Genomic DNA, 20,460 nt, shown 5'->3' with positions numbered 1-20,460 from the left:
TGGCGACACCGCTCCAACATGTCCTGAAAATGTTTAGTGGGCAGGAACAACGCATACTCAAACATTGTAGGGAACTCCACAAGTTAACAAGAAATATGAATTATCCATGGCCCTCAGAAGGAAGTTTTGATGTAAATATCCTTGAGCACGTCACCACCTTCCTAAACACCTAATATTCCGGCGCCAAATTACAAAAAAGGAAGGCCACCTTAGATCTCTGGCGTATCTTTAAAGAAGACAATATGCAAGAACACACTGCCACCCGGCCCACTGCCCCTTCGGCGCCCCCACCGTACGAGGCCAATGGCATGTATACCGCAATAGCATCCACCGAAAATAAAGAACTAGACCTACAGTGTACAACTAATAATATGGCAACTGTGGGGTACAGTCAACTCCCAAGTGACCTCATTACCACGCCTGAACACCCTCAACTCACCCTCGACTATAGCACTGCCCTGTCGGCACCACCCGGCACCAGCAGTGGCCCGCCCTTGCCCATCACACTGCCAGCCCCTCCCATCCCCATGCCTGTAACACCCATAACAGGTGGTGGTCCAACGCTGCACGCCACAGTGCCCGGATTGCCAGGACAAATAAATGCGCAATTTTCGCTACAACTAAATCCCACTTCCATCATACCCCTACCTGTTGAGGAGGACGAGGACAATGCTGACTATGTGTCCCTAGCACCATCAAACAACTCACGCACGTCATCTCACCACTCATCCACCTTGCCTCGCCATGCGCTACCCCTCTACCCCGATCTCAACAGCCTCCGTGACGCCAATGCTCCACATCTACAGGAGCAGGAGGCCGCCTTCCGAGACTACATGCCATTTTGCGCACAAACACGGGCGAACAAGTGATCACATTCTCCTCTGTCCAACAACAGAATAAGGATAGAGAGCTACAGGGCACGCCGGCACCATATCTAGCCCATTATGACACATGGAGAACGGTTGCAGAATTCAATAAAAGTTTAGAATGCAGTCCCAATGGGGAGGCCTGAACTGATATGTTCATCAGAGAAAGGCCACACAGCCCCGAACATGATCACATCTCCCAGGTAGTGCGACGTGCCTCATTAAAGTTAAAACAAATAAGTGACAGATTATGCAAGACCCTCAAGATTGCCCACTTTAACTCACCAAATACTAAAGCAACAATGGACACTTCACGACAACTTACTGAACAGGCGGACCCCTTCGAAAGTACGGAAGGGACTGGGGAACTAGGCCGTAGTAAACAGCAGACAGCCCACTTCCCATCCACACCTTTGCCGAGCGCGGGTCCCTCTTGGGACATAAGAGACTACAAAGGACTGCCTGAAGTACTGTACCATAGGTCTCCCTCCCCTTGCCATCAGACAACTGCGCCAGACAACACACGCACGACTGCCGAGACAACACAGGTCCACTCCACACCCCCAGACGTACCACCACGACATACAGCACCTGTAGTAGATCCGTTTGCCCAACCACCCGCCACAGCCATGATAAATTCCTCCACCCAGCCACACGCCACAAATGTGACAAACACATGGACAAACCCATTCTACCAACATCAGGAATTCCCAAATTCAGGGGATGCAGGCGGGAGACGGAGGACTAGGACCACAGAGGTAGAAAATCTTAGAGTATTAGGAACACACGGACGCCCAGTGGATATCAAGTATGATGCCACTGGCACCGCGTCTATGCGCAACACTCGAGCAAACAAAGGTAATGGCATGTTCCTCAGCAGACCATGCGCCCTGCAAGACGAGGGCCTGACTCCCAACAAAATAGTGACAATAGGTGAGGAGTCAGACTATGCTGTCAACCCTTTCACAGGCGATCTGGCCGGATGGACAGAGTCTTTGGCCCCGCAAATGCTCCCCTGGCCAAGAGAAGGGTCCTTCGAACCTCAGCACATGGCCACAGTAGTAGAATGTATCCTGCAGGGTGTAGGGGATGAGGATTGGGACTATGCCTACATGTGGGCCAGTCTCAAAATTTGGCAGAAGTATGCCAGACAATACGACCTCACCAGACCAAAGCATCAAGGTGCAGGAATTACCCGCCAGATGCCACTTTTGTACAAAAGAGCCAGAGACCCCCCAGTTTATAACTGCTGGTCTTACGCAGAGAAGGAAGCCATCAAGAAGAGCCTCCCGCCCCTCACGGAGGGTGCAAGCAAATGGATAGTGGCCCTAGAGAAAAATACTACAGGCACCACCATAGGGATAGGCGATATGAAAAGTTTGCTTATCTCCCTCATGGGAGGGGAAGCAGAAGAAATTTTCAAAAGTATCAGTAGAGGGTTAATAACTATGAACGACACCCAGTACGATGGAGAACCATTTGATAAAATAAGGGCGACAGTCTGGACTAAATTGCGTCTAAAGTACCCTGATGTTCCAGATATTGGGTCTCTCATGTCACTGACAATGCAAACAAATGAGGACCCGATTACCTTTATTTCCAGGATGAAAGAAAAATGGCACCAGGAGTTAGGTGACTCCTGGAATACAACTGGAGGAAACAGCAGGCTTTTTTACCACATGGTAAAAAGAGGACTGCCAGAAGAAGTGCAGGACAAATTAGAAGGAGTAGTAGCCATGGAGGCCAAACCATGGCCTGAGATCCAAGACCACATCATACATTTCTGCAAAAAGAAAATAGAACAGGAGAAAAGTAGACACTAGCTATAGAGAATGCAGCTGCAAAATTAGTACAGCAGAAGCTTAATAAGAAAAAAGACGCCCTAGACACTGTCATGTTGGCAGCACCTGTCAGCCAAATGACAGCAGTCACTACCTTTCCGCAGGACGCTCAAAATGCCCTCGCCACCAATACCCAGTCTACCCGCAGCAAGTGCAGCAGCCTGCCATACAATATGTGCAGGCACAGGCACAACAACAAACACAGCCAATAGTACAGTACGTGCAGACCCCACCCCAACCAGCAATACAGTATGCACAGGCCCAACCACAGCCAGCAGTACAGTATGTACAGGCCCAACAACAACCCACAGTGCAGTACGTGCAACAACAGCCTCCTGTGCAGTATGTGGCACCACTACCTGCATACGGGAATGATCAACAACAGTATTACAGCAATGACAGAAATAACTCCAACAGAAACACAAGCATGCAGGGACGAGGAAATGGAATGGGGCAACAAAGGGCCCAACTACAGGCAGGGACACGCACCTGCTTTTATTGTCACAAACAAGGCCACATGCTAAGAGACTGTCGTACTAGACTTCGAGAGCAAGGCCAACAACCCATGGGCCCCATCCAACCAGTACCCATCCAACAAGTGCCACAACAATTACAACAACAACGACAGCTGTATTCCCAACAGCCCCAGATATTGTATGCCTATGCCCAACCTGCCCCACCGCAAAACATGCAGCCCCAGCAGATGCAAGTCCCCATGCAGCCCCAGCAGATGCAAGTCCCAATGAAGCCCCAGCAGATGCAAGCTCCCATGCAGCCGCAACAGCAAATATCCACGTACCAAATGGTGTCCTAAGCTCAAAACACTACACCCCAAGGAGGAGTGGTGATTACTCCCAACGATCCTTTCACACAGGGCACCATCCAACAATACCAAGCTAGAGGATACACTTGCTAGGACAGCCCACAGACAACTCTTGTGTGCCAGTTTTATCATGCATCATGAGCGGTGAAGATGACCCCACCGTCCTGGTCACGATAAATAACAAAACATATAGCTTCCTCATTGACACAGGCGCCACGTACTCCTGCATTACAGGCGGACACCTGCCTATTTCTGATCAAGTAGCGGACACACAGGGATTCTCTGGGGCAATAGCAAGGGTCCCATTCACCAAGCCAGTACCCCTGCAAATAGGAGATCGGGTGCTGGAGCAACCACTGCTTTACTCGCCACACTCTCTGGTTAACCTTTTAGGTAGAGACCTCACGGCAAAATTGAACATGACCATTCACTTCCACAAGAACGGAACAATGGTTTGTTCTATACCACGCACACCCCTAGCACGGATGATGCCACTCACTGTTGACTCTTCTTTGAAGGATCAAATAAGGGCTCGCCTTGTGGATGAGCAAGCGTTCTCCACCGCGGTGCACATCGTTATAGCCAACATACCTGAACTGCACCAGCGCAATGTCCAGCTCCCGAAGGAATTTCTCTTTCACCCACAGTCCCAGCACTACCAGATATCGGACAAAAGCATGATCCTAGGCATACTCGCTCTTCACATTACACCTACTTACGGGGCATTCATAGCAGGAGACGACAATATGGGCTCCTGGACCTGTGTAATTTTCATCGAGCCCGGACACCAAGTGAGAGACATCTCAGATGAGCAACTCTTTGGTGATCCTGATGAATATCGATCACAGAGATACTCTATCAGTATGAGGTACCCCTCTCGGTGACAGTGGAAAAGAGAACACCCCCTGTCCCACCGAAATATGATTCAGTGCGTGAAGCTGACTTGGCTCAAGTCCCACCGCATCTGTGGACTACTGATCCCAATGATGTAGGCCTCATCCGTTCTGCCACTCCATTTAAAATAACACTCAAACCAGGCGCAATTCTACCCAGAATTAAACAGTACCCACTTTCTAAGGAAGCAGAGGAAGGCATTGCCCCCACTATACAGGCCCTGCTAGATCAGGGAGTAAGGAAGCAGAGGAAGGCATTGCCCCCACTATACAGGCCCTGCTAGATCAGGGAGTCATATACCCCTGTGTATCCCCCTGTAACACGTGCCTTTTTCCGGTTCGGAAAAATAAGACCAATCAATGGCGTTTGGTTCATGACCTGCGTTCAATCAATAACATAGTGGTACCAGAGTTTCCCATCATCCCCGACCCTTCTGTCATCCTCACCAATGTTACCCCGAATGCACAATACTTTTCCGTGATCGACCTGAAAAATGCATTTTTCAGTGTCCCCCTTCACCCAGACAGCTAGTACCTATTGGCTTTCTGCTTTAAAGGGGTGCAGTTTACGTACACCAGACTACCTATGGGGTACTGTGAGTCCCCCAGCATCTTCAACAGAGTTGTCAAAGAAGACTTATCAAACTTCCAATGTGACAGCACTCTGCTGCAATATGTCGATGACATTTTGCTCTGCAGCACCACAGAACAGCAGTGCAGAACAGACACCATCTCTCTGCTTACCACCCTAGCTCACAGAGGCTATAAAGTGGACAAGAACAAGCGTCAGTACTGCCAAACAGAGGTACACTATCTAGGCCAGCTACTATCAGAATCAGGGAGAAGAGTCACACCAGACAGAGTTGAGGCCATAAGAAACACCCCAGAGCCCCAAACTGTGAAGGAGATGCAAAAATTCCTCGGGCTTGTGAATTATGTCCGTCAATGGATCTTTGACTTCCCCACAATAACTGCCCCCTTGCTGAAAGCAGTTAAAGCAGCTAAAGACAGACGCAACAGACTAGACTGGACACCTGAAATGACAGCTTCCTTCAAACAGCTCAAAGATGAGATAACTAATGCACCAGTGTTAGGGACACCTGATTACACAAAATAATTCTATCTGTTCACCCACTGCAATGGTCAGATCATGACTGCTGTCCTTACTCAGAAATACCCCATGGGCCACAAGCCAATTGCCTACTTCAGCGGCTTGCTAGACGCAGTTATGAGAGGGCATTATCCTTGCGAACACTCTCTTGCTGCTGCAGCCTTTGCTGTGGATAAAAGCACCCCCATTGTCATGGAGTCCTCGCTGACAATGTACACAGAGCATGCTGTCTTTGCTTTAATTCAGAAAGGCAAGACAACATTAACTACACAGAGAGTGTCAGGTTACGAAGTAATCCTGTCACTGCCCTCTCTGAAAGTTGTCAAGTGTCACACAGTCAACCCTGCCACATTCTTTGCCCATCCCATTGCAGCCGCAGATGACGACACTCATGACTGTGCCACACACTCTCCTGACGAGTCAGGAGCAGCAAAGGAGGACCCCCTGCCAGACAGCACTGTGTATTTTGTTGATTGGTCCTCCACCATTGATCAAGAAACAGGGATTAGGCACACAGGAGCTGCAGTGGTCAGGGCCCAGCAGCATGGGTCCTCTGATTCCCTAGACATTGTACAGCAAATTACATTGCCTCCACACTACTCAGCCCAAGCTGCCGAATTAGTGGCAGTGATTTCCACCTTGTTGTTGTAGAAAGCTTTATTTCGATATATACACATATCTTAAAAAGCATTACAATACAGTAGAATTAGTTAAAAAGCACTTGTACATGAATAAAAGCATTTCATTCCTTAAAAACATTCAGTTTGTGCATTAACACATTTCACAAATGAAATTTATGGCAAGATCAGTAGCCTCGAAGATCGAGTCCGCCAAACCCATCCCAAAAACTTGGCAAGACAACATGCATAGAAGGGACAGGGGTCAGATCTTAAAATTTGCAGAGCTTCGTGGTAAGATCTAGTGCCAAGGCTCCTGCATAGTGGCTTCAACCAAATACGACGCGGGGTTGCATACGCTGGGCAAGCGAATAGAAGGTGAGGAACTGTCTCAATCCTATTCACACAGAAGGGGCAATAAGGTGTGGTTTGTGCCGGTACCTTTCCACCTTGTACAATGGGATGGGTGACCGCATCACAGTGTATTCAGACTCTGCTTATGTCATGACAACAACACACTCAAGCCTCCTGCGCTGGAAAAGGCGCGGCTTTCTCAAATCAGATGGAACACCTGTGTGCCACAAACAATTGCTGGAACACTTAATTGAGGCCCTTCCACTTCCAACTGAGGTAGCGGTTGTCAAATGTGTAGCGCACACTAATGGACAGGACTTCGTCTCCAGAGGTAACGCTCTGGCAGATTGGGCAGCCAAAGAGGCAGCCAGGCCACCGGTGCCTTTCCCTACTCCCGAGGACTTTCTCGCCAGAGATGACGCTCTGGCACATTGGATCGCCAAAGCTGCAGACAGACCCCCCTTCCATTTCAACACGCAAGATCCCCAGAACGCCCCAATATTACTTGCCCAAACTGTCGCTCCAGCAGAACAGACAAAGACAAATGAACATATTGTAGCTCCAGCACAGCGCACAGACAAGAACAATGACATTCTTGACACAAATGCTCCCTGCCCCTTAGATGACGCGCAACAATACGATTCCCTTGCTCAACTGCACCTCAGAGAAATACAAGAAAGTGCACCACATCAAGAGAAAGAGCTATGGAAGAAGAGGGGAGTACAGCAGGACCCTGCTGATTTTATCTACAGACAGACCATGTCTGGGAAACCTGTCATGCCACAAGCCTTACTGCAGGTGGCACTGGACCAACTCCACCATCCCGCACATGTCTCCCGAGATAACATGTCCACAACACTGCAAGCAGATTGGTTCATTCCCAATGCCCACAAACTAATACAACTCTTTGTTAATAATTGCCTCATCTGCCAACAGTATTCACCAAATCCAATGCTCAAAACAGTTGCGTCCACCATCCCCAAACCCTCAGGCCCCTTCAAAGGACTCCACCTCGACTATGTTGATATGATCGGTCGGTGCCAAAACTACCGATATCTCATTGTGGTGGTATGCCCATTCTCGCGATGGATCGCAGCTGGACCATGCGTCCACTGCGATGCCAAAGCAGCAGCCACATTCCTACTGCGTGACGTCATCTCACGCTTTGGAATTCCCGCCGCCATACGAACTGACAACGGAAGCCATTTTTCAAATGCCATCTTCTCCTCCCTGACCACAATGCTAGGCATCAGACACAAACTAACATCTGCCTACCATCCCCAAAGCAATGGTATTTGCGAGCGCCTCAACGGTCTGCTCAAAAATAAAATAAGCAAAATCAGCGCCACAATCGGTAAAAAATGGCTCTACTGCCTTCCACTTGCCCTCTACTCACTAAGAAACTCCCCAAGCTCGGATCACCACCTCACGCCCCACCAACTTGTCACCGGACGATCCATAAATGTAACTGTCCCCTCCACCAGACCCAAAACTGACAGTGAGTCATCCTCTGAAATTGTCAAAGCTGAGCTATACGAATTTGTGTGCACACTAACCCGCGCTACGCAGTTCCTTTCTGCCCAGGTGTCCAAAAGGAAGGAGAAGAGCTCCAATGATCCAGAACTGCCACCTATTCGTCCTGGGACTCTGATCTTCTTCCGGAGGCACGTCAGGAAGTGGAAAGACCCCAAATTCGACGGTCCCTTTGCAGTGACTGATTCATCTCCAACTGCCGTCCGGATAGCTGAGCGCAAGGCATGGATCCACCGACGAGACGTCCAGCTCAATCCTGCGCCTCCACAGCAATAGACAATGGACTGAGAGAGGGAAGCGACATGCCCATGGTCCCCCTGAATGAGGACAGCGGTTTCCCGTCCAATGCCGAAGAAGAAGAAGAAGAAGAAGAAGAAGAAGGCACCCCCGTGCTGTTCCAGGAATACAGCAGCCGTGATGCAAAGTTATGTAGTCTTGTCACATTCATGTTTTGTATCATTGTTGGAGTGGCACTAATATCTTTCAATTGGTGTGTCTATTTTCTTGCTGTAAAAAGTTTTAATGAGATAGGTAACAAAAATGCCTTAGCATCCACTGTCTCAGCCACTGTACCAGCGGTCACTCTCAAGCAGCAGAAAGCAACACACAGCACACTAGGGGCCAGATGTAGGTAGGGTTTTACCGGTCGGTAACGGCCGAATTCGGCCGTTACCGACCGGTAAAAGGAATTTGAGATGTAGGGGGCAGAATCGGTAAATTTACCGTTCGGTAAATTTACCGATCGGTAATTTTACCGAATCTGTAAATATACCGGTCGGTAAATTTACCGAACGGTATATTTACAGAATCTGTAAAATCGATATGTAGGTGGGACTCTTATGAGTCACACAAGGCCTAAGAAATCGGTATTTTACCATCAAATTCAATTTGATGGTGAAATACCGATTCAGGTGTGCATGCACATGTGTGCATGCACACCTGTGCCATATGACAGGCAGACCTGCCCTTAGGGCAGGTATGCCTGCCATATGGCCCCCGAACCTTTTTTGGGGGTGCTAGAGGGTGTCAAAGTGACACCCCCTGCACCCTTGCCAAAAATCGGTATTTACCGATCAGTAAATACCGACCGGTAATGCCCCATTCATTCCTATGGGCTTCAAAGCCCATAGGAATGAATGGGGCATTACCGGTCGGTATTTACCGAATCGGTAAATACCGATTCTTAACGATTCGGTAAATGGAACATCTGGATGTTCCTACATACCCCCACTTCTTATTTACCGATTCTTAATTACCGAATCGGTAAAATTCGGTAATTAAGAATCGGTAAATAAGTTTTACTTACATCTGGGCCTAGGTCCTGAACTCCCAGAAAATAGCACTGCCAGCAACACGCACACTAGTGGGCATCTTGAACTCTCACACTTCGCCCCAGGGGAAAGGAATGGCTCGTGGAATACAGCTACAAACGTCACAGAACAAGTGTCCTGCCATCGCTTTCCTGGCCACCATAGAACACGCAGATTTGCCTTCGCCATCCCCCCCTACTTAACAAAGTCAAAGCCCCATGTCCCTTCCCCATTCGTCCCTGGTTCCCATATAGAAAGTCGAAGTAAGTCTAAAGGATACCCATCCAAAACATTCCAACATCTTGTAGAGATACAAGAAGGCCTAGGGCCTATGCTAGACCTACAACTATCAGTAAGAGATCATTCAGTCCACTCTTCCCTAGTAGACAATTCCTGGTGTAGGGACATGACAGCAGTAGGGAAATCAAGAACAAACGATTCCTGTTATGTATGCTCATACATCCCCCATGCAGTAGGGGCCGACAGACTAACATTTCCTAAAGAAGTCCCCCCACATATTGTCATGTGCCTATTACACCTGTATCTTTGCCGCATGGAGGGACCGGTCCAAGTAAGTGGGGTTGAAATATGGATCGGAGTTGTAAATATAACAGAATGGGACTACAACAACGTTATATTCAGGATCGTTTCTGACAGGTCAGAAATAGAGAAGCATATAAAGGCAATGCAAAAGAGAGGTTCACCTAATATGGATTACCGGGCACCGATTATAAGACAATTAGGATACATCGTGCAATCAACCCCCATAGCAGCATGTGACCATGTAAAGACCAGGCTCCTCATTCCTCCAGTGAGTGCTTATGCCAAAATAGAACATTACTGAGGCTGCAGGCACGAGTCTATTACAACAATGAGTGGCATGAACCTAGCAACGTGTACTGCAAAGCAGCATCTCTAGGCCCCCCTTGGGCAGGTGAAACAGGCTGGGAAGAAAACATTGACTGGGATGTCGAGGATAACTGTGAACAAATGTGGAATGAGGCAGGAAGCAGATACACCTGGGGTGGGGAAAGAGGGTATGAACATAAAAAAGCATTTAAACTAAAAAAAAACTCTCTTTGCTTCATAGGTAATGGCTCCGTCTCTGTTGGGCGTAACACAGACTGCAACTCGACCATTTTTAATTTCGACATGCAGTACGGCGCCTCCACCTTGATGGACTACTATTGGGCTTGTGGAGAACACCTCTATCTCCTCCTACCTCCTCAGTGGCTCGGACTGTGCTCTTTGGTGACTTTGCATGAAATACATCTGGTTGTGCCGGCATCGAATGCCTCCCACATACTGTCACACCCCATGTCAGGCGACGTGACATTCCTCCACCGCCACCGGCGAACAGCAGAGTACTTCGCAGCAGAGGCCCTTGGTAAAGTCCCAGAAGAATTCCGCCTCTTCAATGAGGCCCAGCTTTTCTTCGGAGGGGTAATGCCAATCTTCCAAACGAATGCGAATGCCCGTTGGCTGGAAGTGACCCGATATGAGGTCATGAAAGCAATAAACAGCACCAGAGACCGACTAAATGCAATAAGGGAAGAACTGCGCCCATTGAGACTAATGGTTCTGGAACATCGCTACTTCCTCGACATGCTGACCGCCAAAGATGGTGGTTTGTGTCATCAAATAGGAAAATCCTGCTGCACTTTCATACCAGGAAATGACGAGGATAACGGATCAATAGCAAGAGCCATTGAGGAATTAACCAACTTGGGAAAAGAAATGATCGATGAAGGAGGTGTCCCTGTGGACATTAATCCAATGGACTGGTTCAATCTTGACTGGATGCCTTCATGGCTCACAGCAATCTTGAAATTAGTGATACCTAGAGTTGGACTATTGTTAATTCTGTGTTGCGCCTTTCAGATAGGGAGTCATTGCATTAAAATATTAAGTACCAAGGCAGTAGGGATGAATTATGCTAGCACAGGGAACTACCAGATAGCGAAGTATGAAGACATGGATCGAGCTCCCGGGGATGGGACTGGAGTACAATTAGAAATGAGCGAGATAGCTGCACCTGGCACCCACTATGGCATACCAACTGCTTCCCCACTTCCCCCAGGTAGGGACACCCTAGGCAAAAGCCCTACAGCAGCCCAATTTGAACGCCTGCTTAATGACCGAGATGCAGAATATGTCAAAATACTCCTTAGGCCAGATGGAGAAAAAGCCATCAACAAGGAAATGCTCCAAGGCAGCCTTAAGTGTTATGTTAACGACATGCCCTGGATACCGCCACTAGCTGAAGGGTCAGCAAGATACTCAGTAAAGAGTGTGTTCATAAATGAACAAGAAGGGGGACATGATGAAGGGTTAAAATCACGATCTATCATCTGATCAATAAAAAGAGCACTTCTTATCTACCTAGGTAGTATAAAAGTCACATATGGCCCTACCAGAGAGAATCTGAAAATATGCTTTAAAAACCCTTAATTTTGCCATGTATAATCAGCAATTGAAATCACACCTATTCCCTGATTCCCGGGTTTATAGACCGAAGCCAGAGGCTAAAAAAGACATTCCCTAGGGTCACAAAATCCACTAGGCCCTGAATAATGTTAAATGTGCATTTTCTGTTGTATGGAAAACAACAAGGTAAATTGGCCCACCACGAAGTGCAGTACAGTAATTTTCCACAGCATCAAGACCAACGCCCACACACACGTACACAAACCAGCTGGTACACGTTGACACATATTGGGACTTTCCACTGAAACATTGTTTTGAAACTTAGCTGCCGAAATGAAAGCCACACTGTGCACAAAGGAAGGTATTGGATCCTGTCACTGGCTAGCCTGGACCTCAACAATTGATAAACAGAACAGAAAATGGCTAGTCAGGTTTCTTTTCTATTGAATTAGTGCACACCCAGCCAATTTGTGCTGCGTGAAACAACCGTTTTGTGTTACAAAAATGTTTATTTTCATTTATAGTAAATTTTCATTAGTTCATCCACATGACTACAAAGGAAACACTGTCAAACAGTCGAATCAATAACATACAATTGTATGCACAATATATACAAGTGTACAAAAGTTCAAAGAAGATGCTCAAAGAAGATGCTCAAAATTCATGACACCAACATAACTTTTTTACATGACAAATAGACTCAAAGTAAATTTAAACGTAAACAATTCGACAAAGAAATTTGGAACACATAGAAAACCAGTCCTATTCACTTAAATACCAGTGGACAGGCGGAAGTAATGATGGAATTGGACTGCCTGCCTATCACACAACACCTGTGATGAGTTATTAATGTACAGGATTAACAGCGGGTTCCACCAAGGTGGTATTAATTATTCCTAGCTGCACCCTTCTGTCTTGTCACAGGCTGGGGGTCAACGCGTTTCGAACCGTAGTGATTACAGGTTCTCCTCAGGACGGGGACTGGGTATAATCCTCACTACAAAAAGAATTAACAGTGGGTGTCAAACTAATAGTGCGACAACGTATGAGAGTACACTCTCTGACTCAACAAGAAAAAAGGAAAAGAGATTGCAGTTTACCTGCCCAACACGCACGTTGGCTGTGGGAGTGGGGATCAACTGTACATCAAGTGAGTTCGTTTTTTTTAAAAAAAACAATGAGACGTCTGGAAGAGCAAATGAGGTGGCAATCAGGGCTGGTTGGTATTTATGAGGTCATAGCAAACGAAAGTTGGAAAGATGAAATGGAACAAAGCCTGTCTCATACCTGTATTAAGTTGTAGAAACAGGATGACAAGTACTCATATATTACTGCGCCCGTGGGGTGGTGCGCGATCAGTGATTGAAGCGGCTCGCCTTCTTTGGAGTGCTACATGAAAAGAGAGCAGACAACTCTGTAGTGTCCTGGTGGTATTATTAAATTCACTCCGCAGAGTATGACATCAATAATATTGGTCATAACATACCTGCGCACGCATGTAGATACAAATCAACAGCGTTACCCGGGAAAAATGCTGGTTGTTGCAGAGGGTGAAGCTCGTCTGCGTGCACACCGCTGTAAAGGGGATAGGGGTTACTAAGGTATATTGAGTCATCATGAGGTTTTTGATAAAACAAAAACCGAAAGATAGGCTTCGGGGGCACGCTTGAAGAGAAGGACTTACTTGTGCAGGGCCTGGATTCAATCCATTACACAGCCGCGGGAATCAAACGTGTGGCTGCGCGGGCTGTTTCCCATCTATTAAACAGGAAACCGGGTAGACGCCACAGAAAGCGATAATGGACGAACGTCCAGCGCTAGAATTATGGTACTTGTAGTTTCACCTACGGACCCGAGAAGTCTTGTGCGTGCTGCCGCCCCAGGGAATGTTAGAGGATCACCGCTACTAGTGCAACCGCCAATTCTATTGATGGTACACATGTAAAGAAGGATCGGCTATTTGATACAAAGTGCGGAAATGGCCTGCCACCACCCTTGTTCCCTCCAGACGAAAGGTTACAGTCTAAAAACAATAACAGACACCATTAGTGTATGAAAATTCTGAAAACTTTGTCAAATTAGGCAGCAGGGCCAAAGAGGTGCTAGGCATCAACATAGGGCACACAAGGGCTCCCTCCAGATGAGAGGTTACAGTCTGAAAACAATGGTAAGCACATTTAATATGTGACAATTATGCAAACATTATCAGTTTTAATCAGCAGGGCCAAATGCAGCTCAGCGCCAACAGGGGGCATGCATGGGGTGCCAGCAAGAGGCGGGGGAACGGGGGTTTACAGATTCCCAAGTTCAGACAACTCATTCAGACCAGAATTGGATGTGTCAAATTTGAGGATAAGATACGCCTCTTTGTGCGAGAGGCGTGCGTCTGGGTCCCCACTCCCACCTCTAATCACAGCAAGTACAGTCCATCTGATGTCATTGGGGGAGTGTTTATGTTGTAGAAAGTGGGAGACCAATGGTGCCGTCAGGTTTTTATTGTTTATCCTTGAACGATGTTGGATGATTCTTTGTCGCACTTCCTGCGTGGTCTTGCCAATATACACCTTGTTGCACAGACATTGGATGGTATATACAGTGTACTTCGTTTTGCAATTAGTATGTTCATCATGGCGCCAAAATTAAGTCCCGTCTGTGAAAAGGGAACCCTCCATTGTGAGGTAGCAGACCGAGCATGTTCCACATTTATGGTGCCCCTTCACTGGAGTAGCCCCGAAAATAGTACTTTGGGTGTCTCTCTTGACAGGGGGCCTTGTGGATGTCATCATCTGGCCGATACTCCGATTCTTTTTCAGGGCAAACAGAGGAGGGCCCACATCTGGTAGAATTTCCTCGACCAGATGCCAACACTTTTTGATTGTTTTTTGAAGCTGATTGGTATGAGGACCAAAGGTGGACACACAGACAATCCTTTGGGTTGCGGATCTTGATCTTTTTTCCAGGAGATGCTCCCGAGGTGTCCATCTGGCTCTTTTCATAGAATGCTTCAGCAGCTTGCGAGGATAGCCTCTTTCCTCTAATTTGGCCTTCAGATTCTGTCCATGTAGATCAAACTTCTGAACCGACGAACAGTTCCGCCGCACGCGGAGAAATTGCCCGTAGGGGAGGTTGTCCCTGAGGCTCCTGGGGTGATAACTCCTGTAGTGTAGCGCATTGTTTTTGTCCGTCTTCTTTTGGTACAGGGAACAGGACAGACCATCAGCTGTCGAGGATACCTCAACATCCAAAAATGGGAGAGATTTGGAATCATAGCTCAAGCTGAATTTGATGTCGGGGCTTCTATTATTGAGCCAAACGTGAAACTCCTCAAGTAGGTCGGATGTAGAGGCAAGATGGCCGCTATGCTACTGTAGAGAGCAGTCGCATTTATTCCTTCTCCTGACCCGAGGAATATGAGGCTGGAACTTTGTTTAAGACATGCTGACTCTCCAAAGAGCAACCAGTAATGAAGGAAGTATTGGGGTGCTACAGGAGGCGCTGACAGCTCTACGATTTTACTTTGGAGAGTATTTGAGAAGAGCGCTCACTCAAGGCATCACTACAGTCATAGGGATGTCACCGCGCGCCGGAGCAATCCCGAAAAATACAGTTATGAACAAACGAGGTACCGCAGCGAATACTGCTGCCCAAAAGAGTCAGCCCAAGAGAAGTGAGAAGCCGGACAAAGTCGTCAAAGAAAAAGAAAAGGTGGGACCCAAGGCAATGGCACAAGCGGGAACCCCTGGAGCAAAAGGACCACAACAGCAGAGGCGCCTTCATTCTGAAAGCGGAGCGCCGAAACACGCGATCATCTTACCTGCTCCTGGTAAAGATCTGAGGCAATCTACTGTCACGGAGGCTTTTGCGGGCAAAATCCAGCCGGCGATTATGGTCTCTGGAAGCGCTGCAGTCACAAACACGGAGGCAAACACGGAAGCTGCTTTCGCCGACCGCGAGGACGCAAGCACGGCAGTTGCTAGGGAACTGGGGCTCCAGTCTTGCACGTCTCACGCGGGAGCCGCGCTGACAGGAAAAATCGCCGAGAAGGCAGCCGAGGAGGCAGACGTGGGTACAGAGGCAGTCACATCTACGGAGAGCAGTACTGGCAAGCTGAGTAATGGACGACTTGAGGAGGCGGAAGAGCTGGTGAATGTCAATAATGTCCAAATGCTTGAAGCCTTGATGCAGGTAAATCTTGCTCCCACTCCTGGGGACAGCAATATTCTAGTTCAGTCTAACTGGGGGAGCATGAAAAGCTTGGAAAGTCATACAGCAAGGGGAGTTAAAGGGGACAAAGGAAGGAGAGTATGTTCCCCAGAGGCGGAAAAATTCTATTCTGTGACTGAAGGCTCTGACTCCTCTCTATTGGGCTCAGAGGAGGAGGGCATTACTACAGATCTTTCGTCAGGGACAGAGTCAGAAGGGTCCCACTCTAGTGAGCACAGAAGCAAGGAAACACAGAGGAAGAAAAGAAGGACTATGATAAGACGTGATAGAGACATAGATAGAGAAGCATCAAGTACAAATAGGAAATTGCTCTGGGATCATGGTAGTATTTCTAAAACGTACCAGGAACATGATCCAGGTGAAGCATTTGATAACCGCCCCACAAATACCCCTCAAGATACAGCCGAAACATCGCCTCAAGCAACTCTAGATGGAATGTGTGCCATGTTAAAACAAATGCAGATGGAGGCCAGATTGGAAAGCAGGAGAGCTAGACAAGACACTAAAAAAATACAAGCAAGTATAAGGAAATGAATAAAAAATACGAAGAGGTCAAAGAAAGAGTGGTGCAGGTGGAGGAGAGAACTGGCAGACTGGAGGATGAAGTTACAGACTGGCAGGCGTCTAGAATGGAACAAGGAAAGGTGATCGAGGACCTGCAGTGGAAGCTGGAGGATTTCGAAAATCGCCAGAGGCGGAATAACCTGAGACTCTTGGGTTTGGAGGAAGGAGTGGAGGGGAAGAACCCAAGGGAATTTGTGATCAAATTGCTAAAAGGCGCATACCCAGAGGCACAGTGGCAATGGGAATTAGAGGTTCAGAGAGCGCACAGATTCCCACTGACGCAGAAGAAATCAAGAGGCGCTAGCCAAGATGTTTTGCCAAGGGCAATGTTAGTCTTCTTTGGTAACTTCTTGGCCAGGCAGGAAGTTATGGATACTGCCAGACCAGATAAAAAAATGTCATTCGAAGGGGTAACATTCTTTGCTAGACCGGACTTCTGCCATACAACCGTAGAAAGAAGGTGGAAGCTTAGGCAGTTAATTACACCATTTCAGCGCCAGGGGTCCGAAGCGTACCTGATGTACCCTTCCAAACTGAAAGTTATCACAGGGGGCCGTATCAGAATGTTTTACTCAGAAATAAAGGCAGGCGAGTATCTGGCAGAAATAACGGAGATTCAGAGGAGTAAAAAGAGTAGAGATACTGAACCAGCATAAGATCCATAGTACAGTACCAAGGAAGTACTGTATATGGTAATACTTTGGGCAGGTTGGGTGGGAGAAGGAGGCGACACTAGAGCAGTGAGCAGCCACACATAGGTCAGGATTGACCTATTTGCCTGTAGCAGGGGGGGGGAAGCAAGGGGAGGGGGGTGTCTGGGGGGTGGGAGAGGGGGGGGGATGGGGTGGGGGTGGAGAAGAATTAAGGTCATGTACAGCACAAGGTAAGCAGATATGTAAGAGAAGACAAGTGGTAGTAAAATTAAAGAGGGTGACGCTTGATGGATTAATTTTAAAGACTAGATGGCGTTAAGGGTCGCTACCATTAACATCTGTGGTCTAAATGATAGTGGGAAAAGACAGAAAGTTGCAGCTATGTGTAGATTACTGAGATTGGACGTCATATGCTTTCAGGAGACGCATGTGAGGGGGAAGGATAAATATATTATGGATCAGCTAGGTTATGAAGTTTTAGCATGTACACACCAAGACTCAAAAACAAAAGGAGTGGCTATTTTGGCAAAAAAAGGAATTATGCAGGTAGAGAAAAAGAAGGAAGATGTTGGAGGGAGATGGGTTATGGTAGAAGGGAAAACTGCTGGGGGTCGATATACAATTGTATCTGTATACGGCTCTAATGAAGACGAACCCGAACTATTTGACTCACTAGATGTTGAGTTAGCATTATGGACAGAACCGATAATCTTTTGTGGGGACCTCAACATTAATGGATTATCAGGGTTGGGTCTGTTGGGTGGGGGGGATGCAGGGAGATCGTAAAAAGAGATCACGAAGGTCTATTGCTAATTTAATGTCTAATAATGTATTGGTTGATGTTTGGTTAGCACATAATCCCATTGGAACTGGCAGCACCTTTTACTCTGCTCCCCATAAGGTTATTGCTAGATTGGATTACTTCTTAGTCACTAGCTCTTTAGTATCAGATGTAAGAATAGAAAGGCTTCCACGGGTCTTCTCGGACCATAACCCTCTAATATTAACTGTCCCTCAGAATCTAAGCCCTATCTTTAAGGAATATAACTGGACATTTGAAAGAGGGTTACTTAAAGAAGGAGATTATGTAAATAAAATGAAGGTATGGATTAGACAATTTTGGGAAGTGAATAGAGGCACAGCACCAGCAGGAGTGGTCTGGGATACCTTTAAAGCAGTGATAAGAGGGGAAACACTGGCCTATACTCTCCGTAGGAGCAAAAATGAAAAACTCGAGTTAACTAATAGGCTACATGTTCTAATGGAATTAGAACAACAGCTTATTCAAGCGGTAATTAATCAAGAATCTGTCGAGGAGATCTTATTAGAGATAGAACTCAAAAGGGCAGAAGCCAGCGAAAAACTGGCAAATAAAGCGGCAAGTAATTACTTAATGAAAAAAGAACAATGCTATGAATTTAATGAGAGGGTAGGACATATGCTAGCAGTTCGTATCAGACAAAATTTGGCAGCGGGAGAAATTAAAGAAATTAAGGATAAAGGGGGAAAAGTTGTGACTAAGGTAGATGATGTGAGGGAGGTGTTTAGGGAGTTTTATTCTGATCTATACGACCAAGATCTGGGAAATGTTGAAACTGAGATAGAGGGATATTTAACAGGAATTGCACATGAGGAACTGAGTGAGGAGAATAAAGAGGCATTGGAGCTACCATTGTCATTGGGAGAAGTCTATAAAGCAGTAACTAAACTCCCCTCAGGAAAAGCAGCGGGGCCCGACCAAATTCCGGCGGAATTCTATAAAAAATTTTGGGACACCGTGAGGGTTGATATGCTGGAAATTTTAAGACAAGCACAGAGGGGGGAAAATGTACCACAATCTTGGGCCGGAGCAAACATCATTGTAATCTTAAAAAAAGATAAACCACACTTGGATCCCGGCTCATATAGGCCAATAACACTCATGAATACCGACGCAAAGATCTACTCCAAGGCACTCTCACAGAGACTAAGTAGGGTAATTGAGGGTTTGGTATGTACAACACAACATGGATTCATACCTGGCAAGGGGACTACGCAACACACAAGGCAGATGGTCACCATATTGGATGCTGCAGGGGCCACAGGAGACCCTGCCTCGGCCATCTTCTTGGATGCAGAGAAGGCCTTTGACAGGGTCTCCTGGGGGTATCTGTGGAAGACTCTGGAATGGTTTGGGATTGGAGCAGGCTACATAAAGGCTATACAGGCACTGTATTTAGATCCTACGGCCAAGGTAAGGATAAACAGGGGGTATACTGCGGGAATACGCATAAGACGCGGAACTCGGCAAGGCTGTCCGGCTTCGCCACTGTTATTTGCCTTATACCTTGACCCTCTCCTGCGTAGAGTGGAAGGGAATCCTAACATTCTACCGATAAAGTTAAAATCTTATGAATATAAAACGCTTGCTTATGCAGATGATGTGGCGGTGGTTACCCCAGAACCAGGGTCGGCTATCCTTGAAATTGAGCAAGAGGCTGTAGCCTTTGGGACAGTGTCGGGCTATTCACTGAATAAAGGAAAAACACAAATTATACAAAACAACTGGGTGCACTTCCATGACATAAGGGTAGCTCCCGAAGTTACTTATTTGGGAATTAAGATCACAGCTGACCTAGATCGGCTAGTCGAAATCAATATGAGTCCATTGTTGGCAAAAATAAAAGCGAATACGGAAAGGATTAATAATTTGCACTTGACCTTGATGGGCCGAATTAATGTAATAAAAATGGCAACATTCCCAAAAGTTTTATATTTGTTTAGGTCTATCCCATTATTTTTTGACAACATGTGGTTTAACAAGCTGGAAGCAATTCTGAACAAGTTTATCTGGGTTAAAGGGAAGACAAGGAGAGCCTATAGACATCTAACAGTATCTAGAGAAAAAGGGGGCTGGGGGGCACCAGATTTTAGGCTCTATTATTGGGCTGCTGTTTTACAGTATTGCCAGGGGTTAATAGGCGGGGGAGGTGTAGACCACACAACGGAAACCAGGACAAGGTTAACTAATGTATATACTACACTACTGGGAGAAGGCGCAGTGAATGGGTTTTTGAACACAACCGACTTCACTTATTTTAAACATACACGGTTCAAGACTCTAAAGGCGGCTTATAGGGTTTGGAAAGAATTGACAAAAAAATTTGGATTAGGTAGGTTCAATAACTACACGAGATTGTACACAAACTGCTCACTACCGAGGGACATCTTCAGGGACACTACTATGAGGGACTGGCACAACAAG

Source organism: Lissotriton helveticus, chromosome 5_1 (assembly GCF_964261635.1).
Source record: "Lissotriton helveticus chromosome 5_1, aLisHel1.1, whole genome shotgun sequence".
Taxonomy (NCBI): domain Eukaryota; kingdom Metazoa; phylum Chordata; class Amphibia; order Caudata; family Salamandridae; genus Lissotriton; species Lissotriton helveticus.
The sequence above is the reverse complement of the archived record's forward strand: the minus strand, read 5'-3'. Positions refer to the sequence as shown.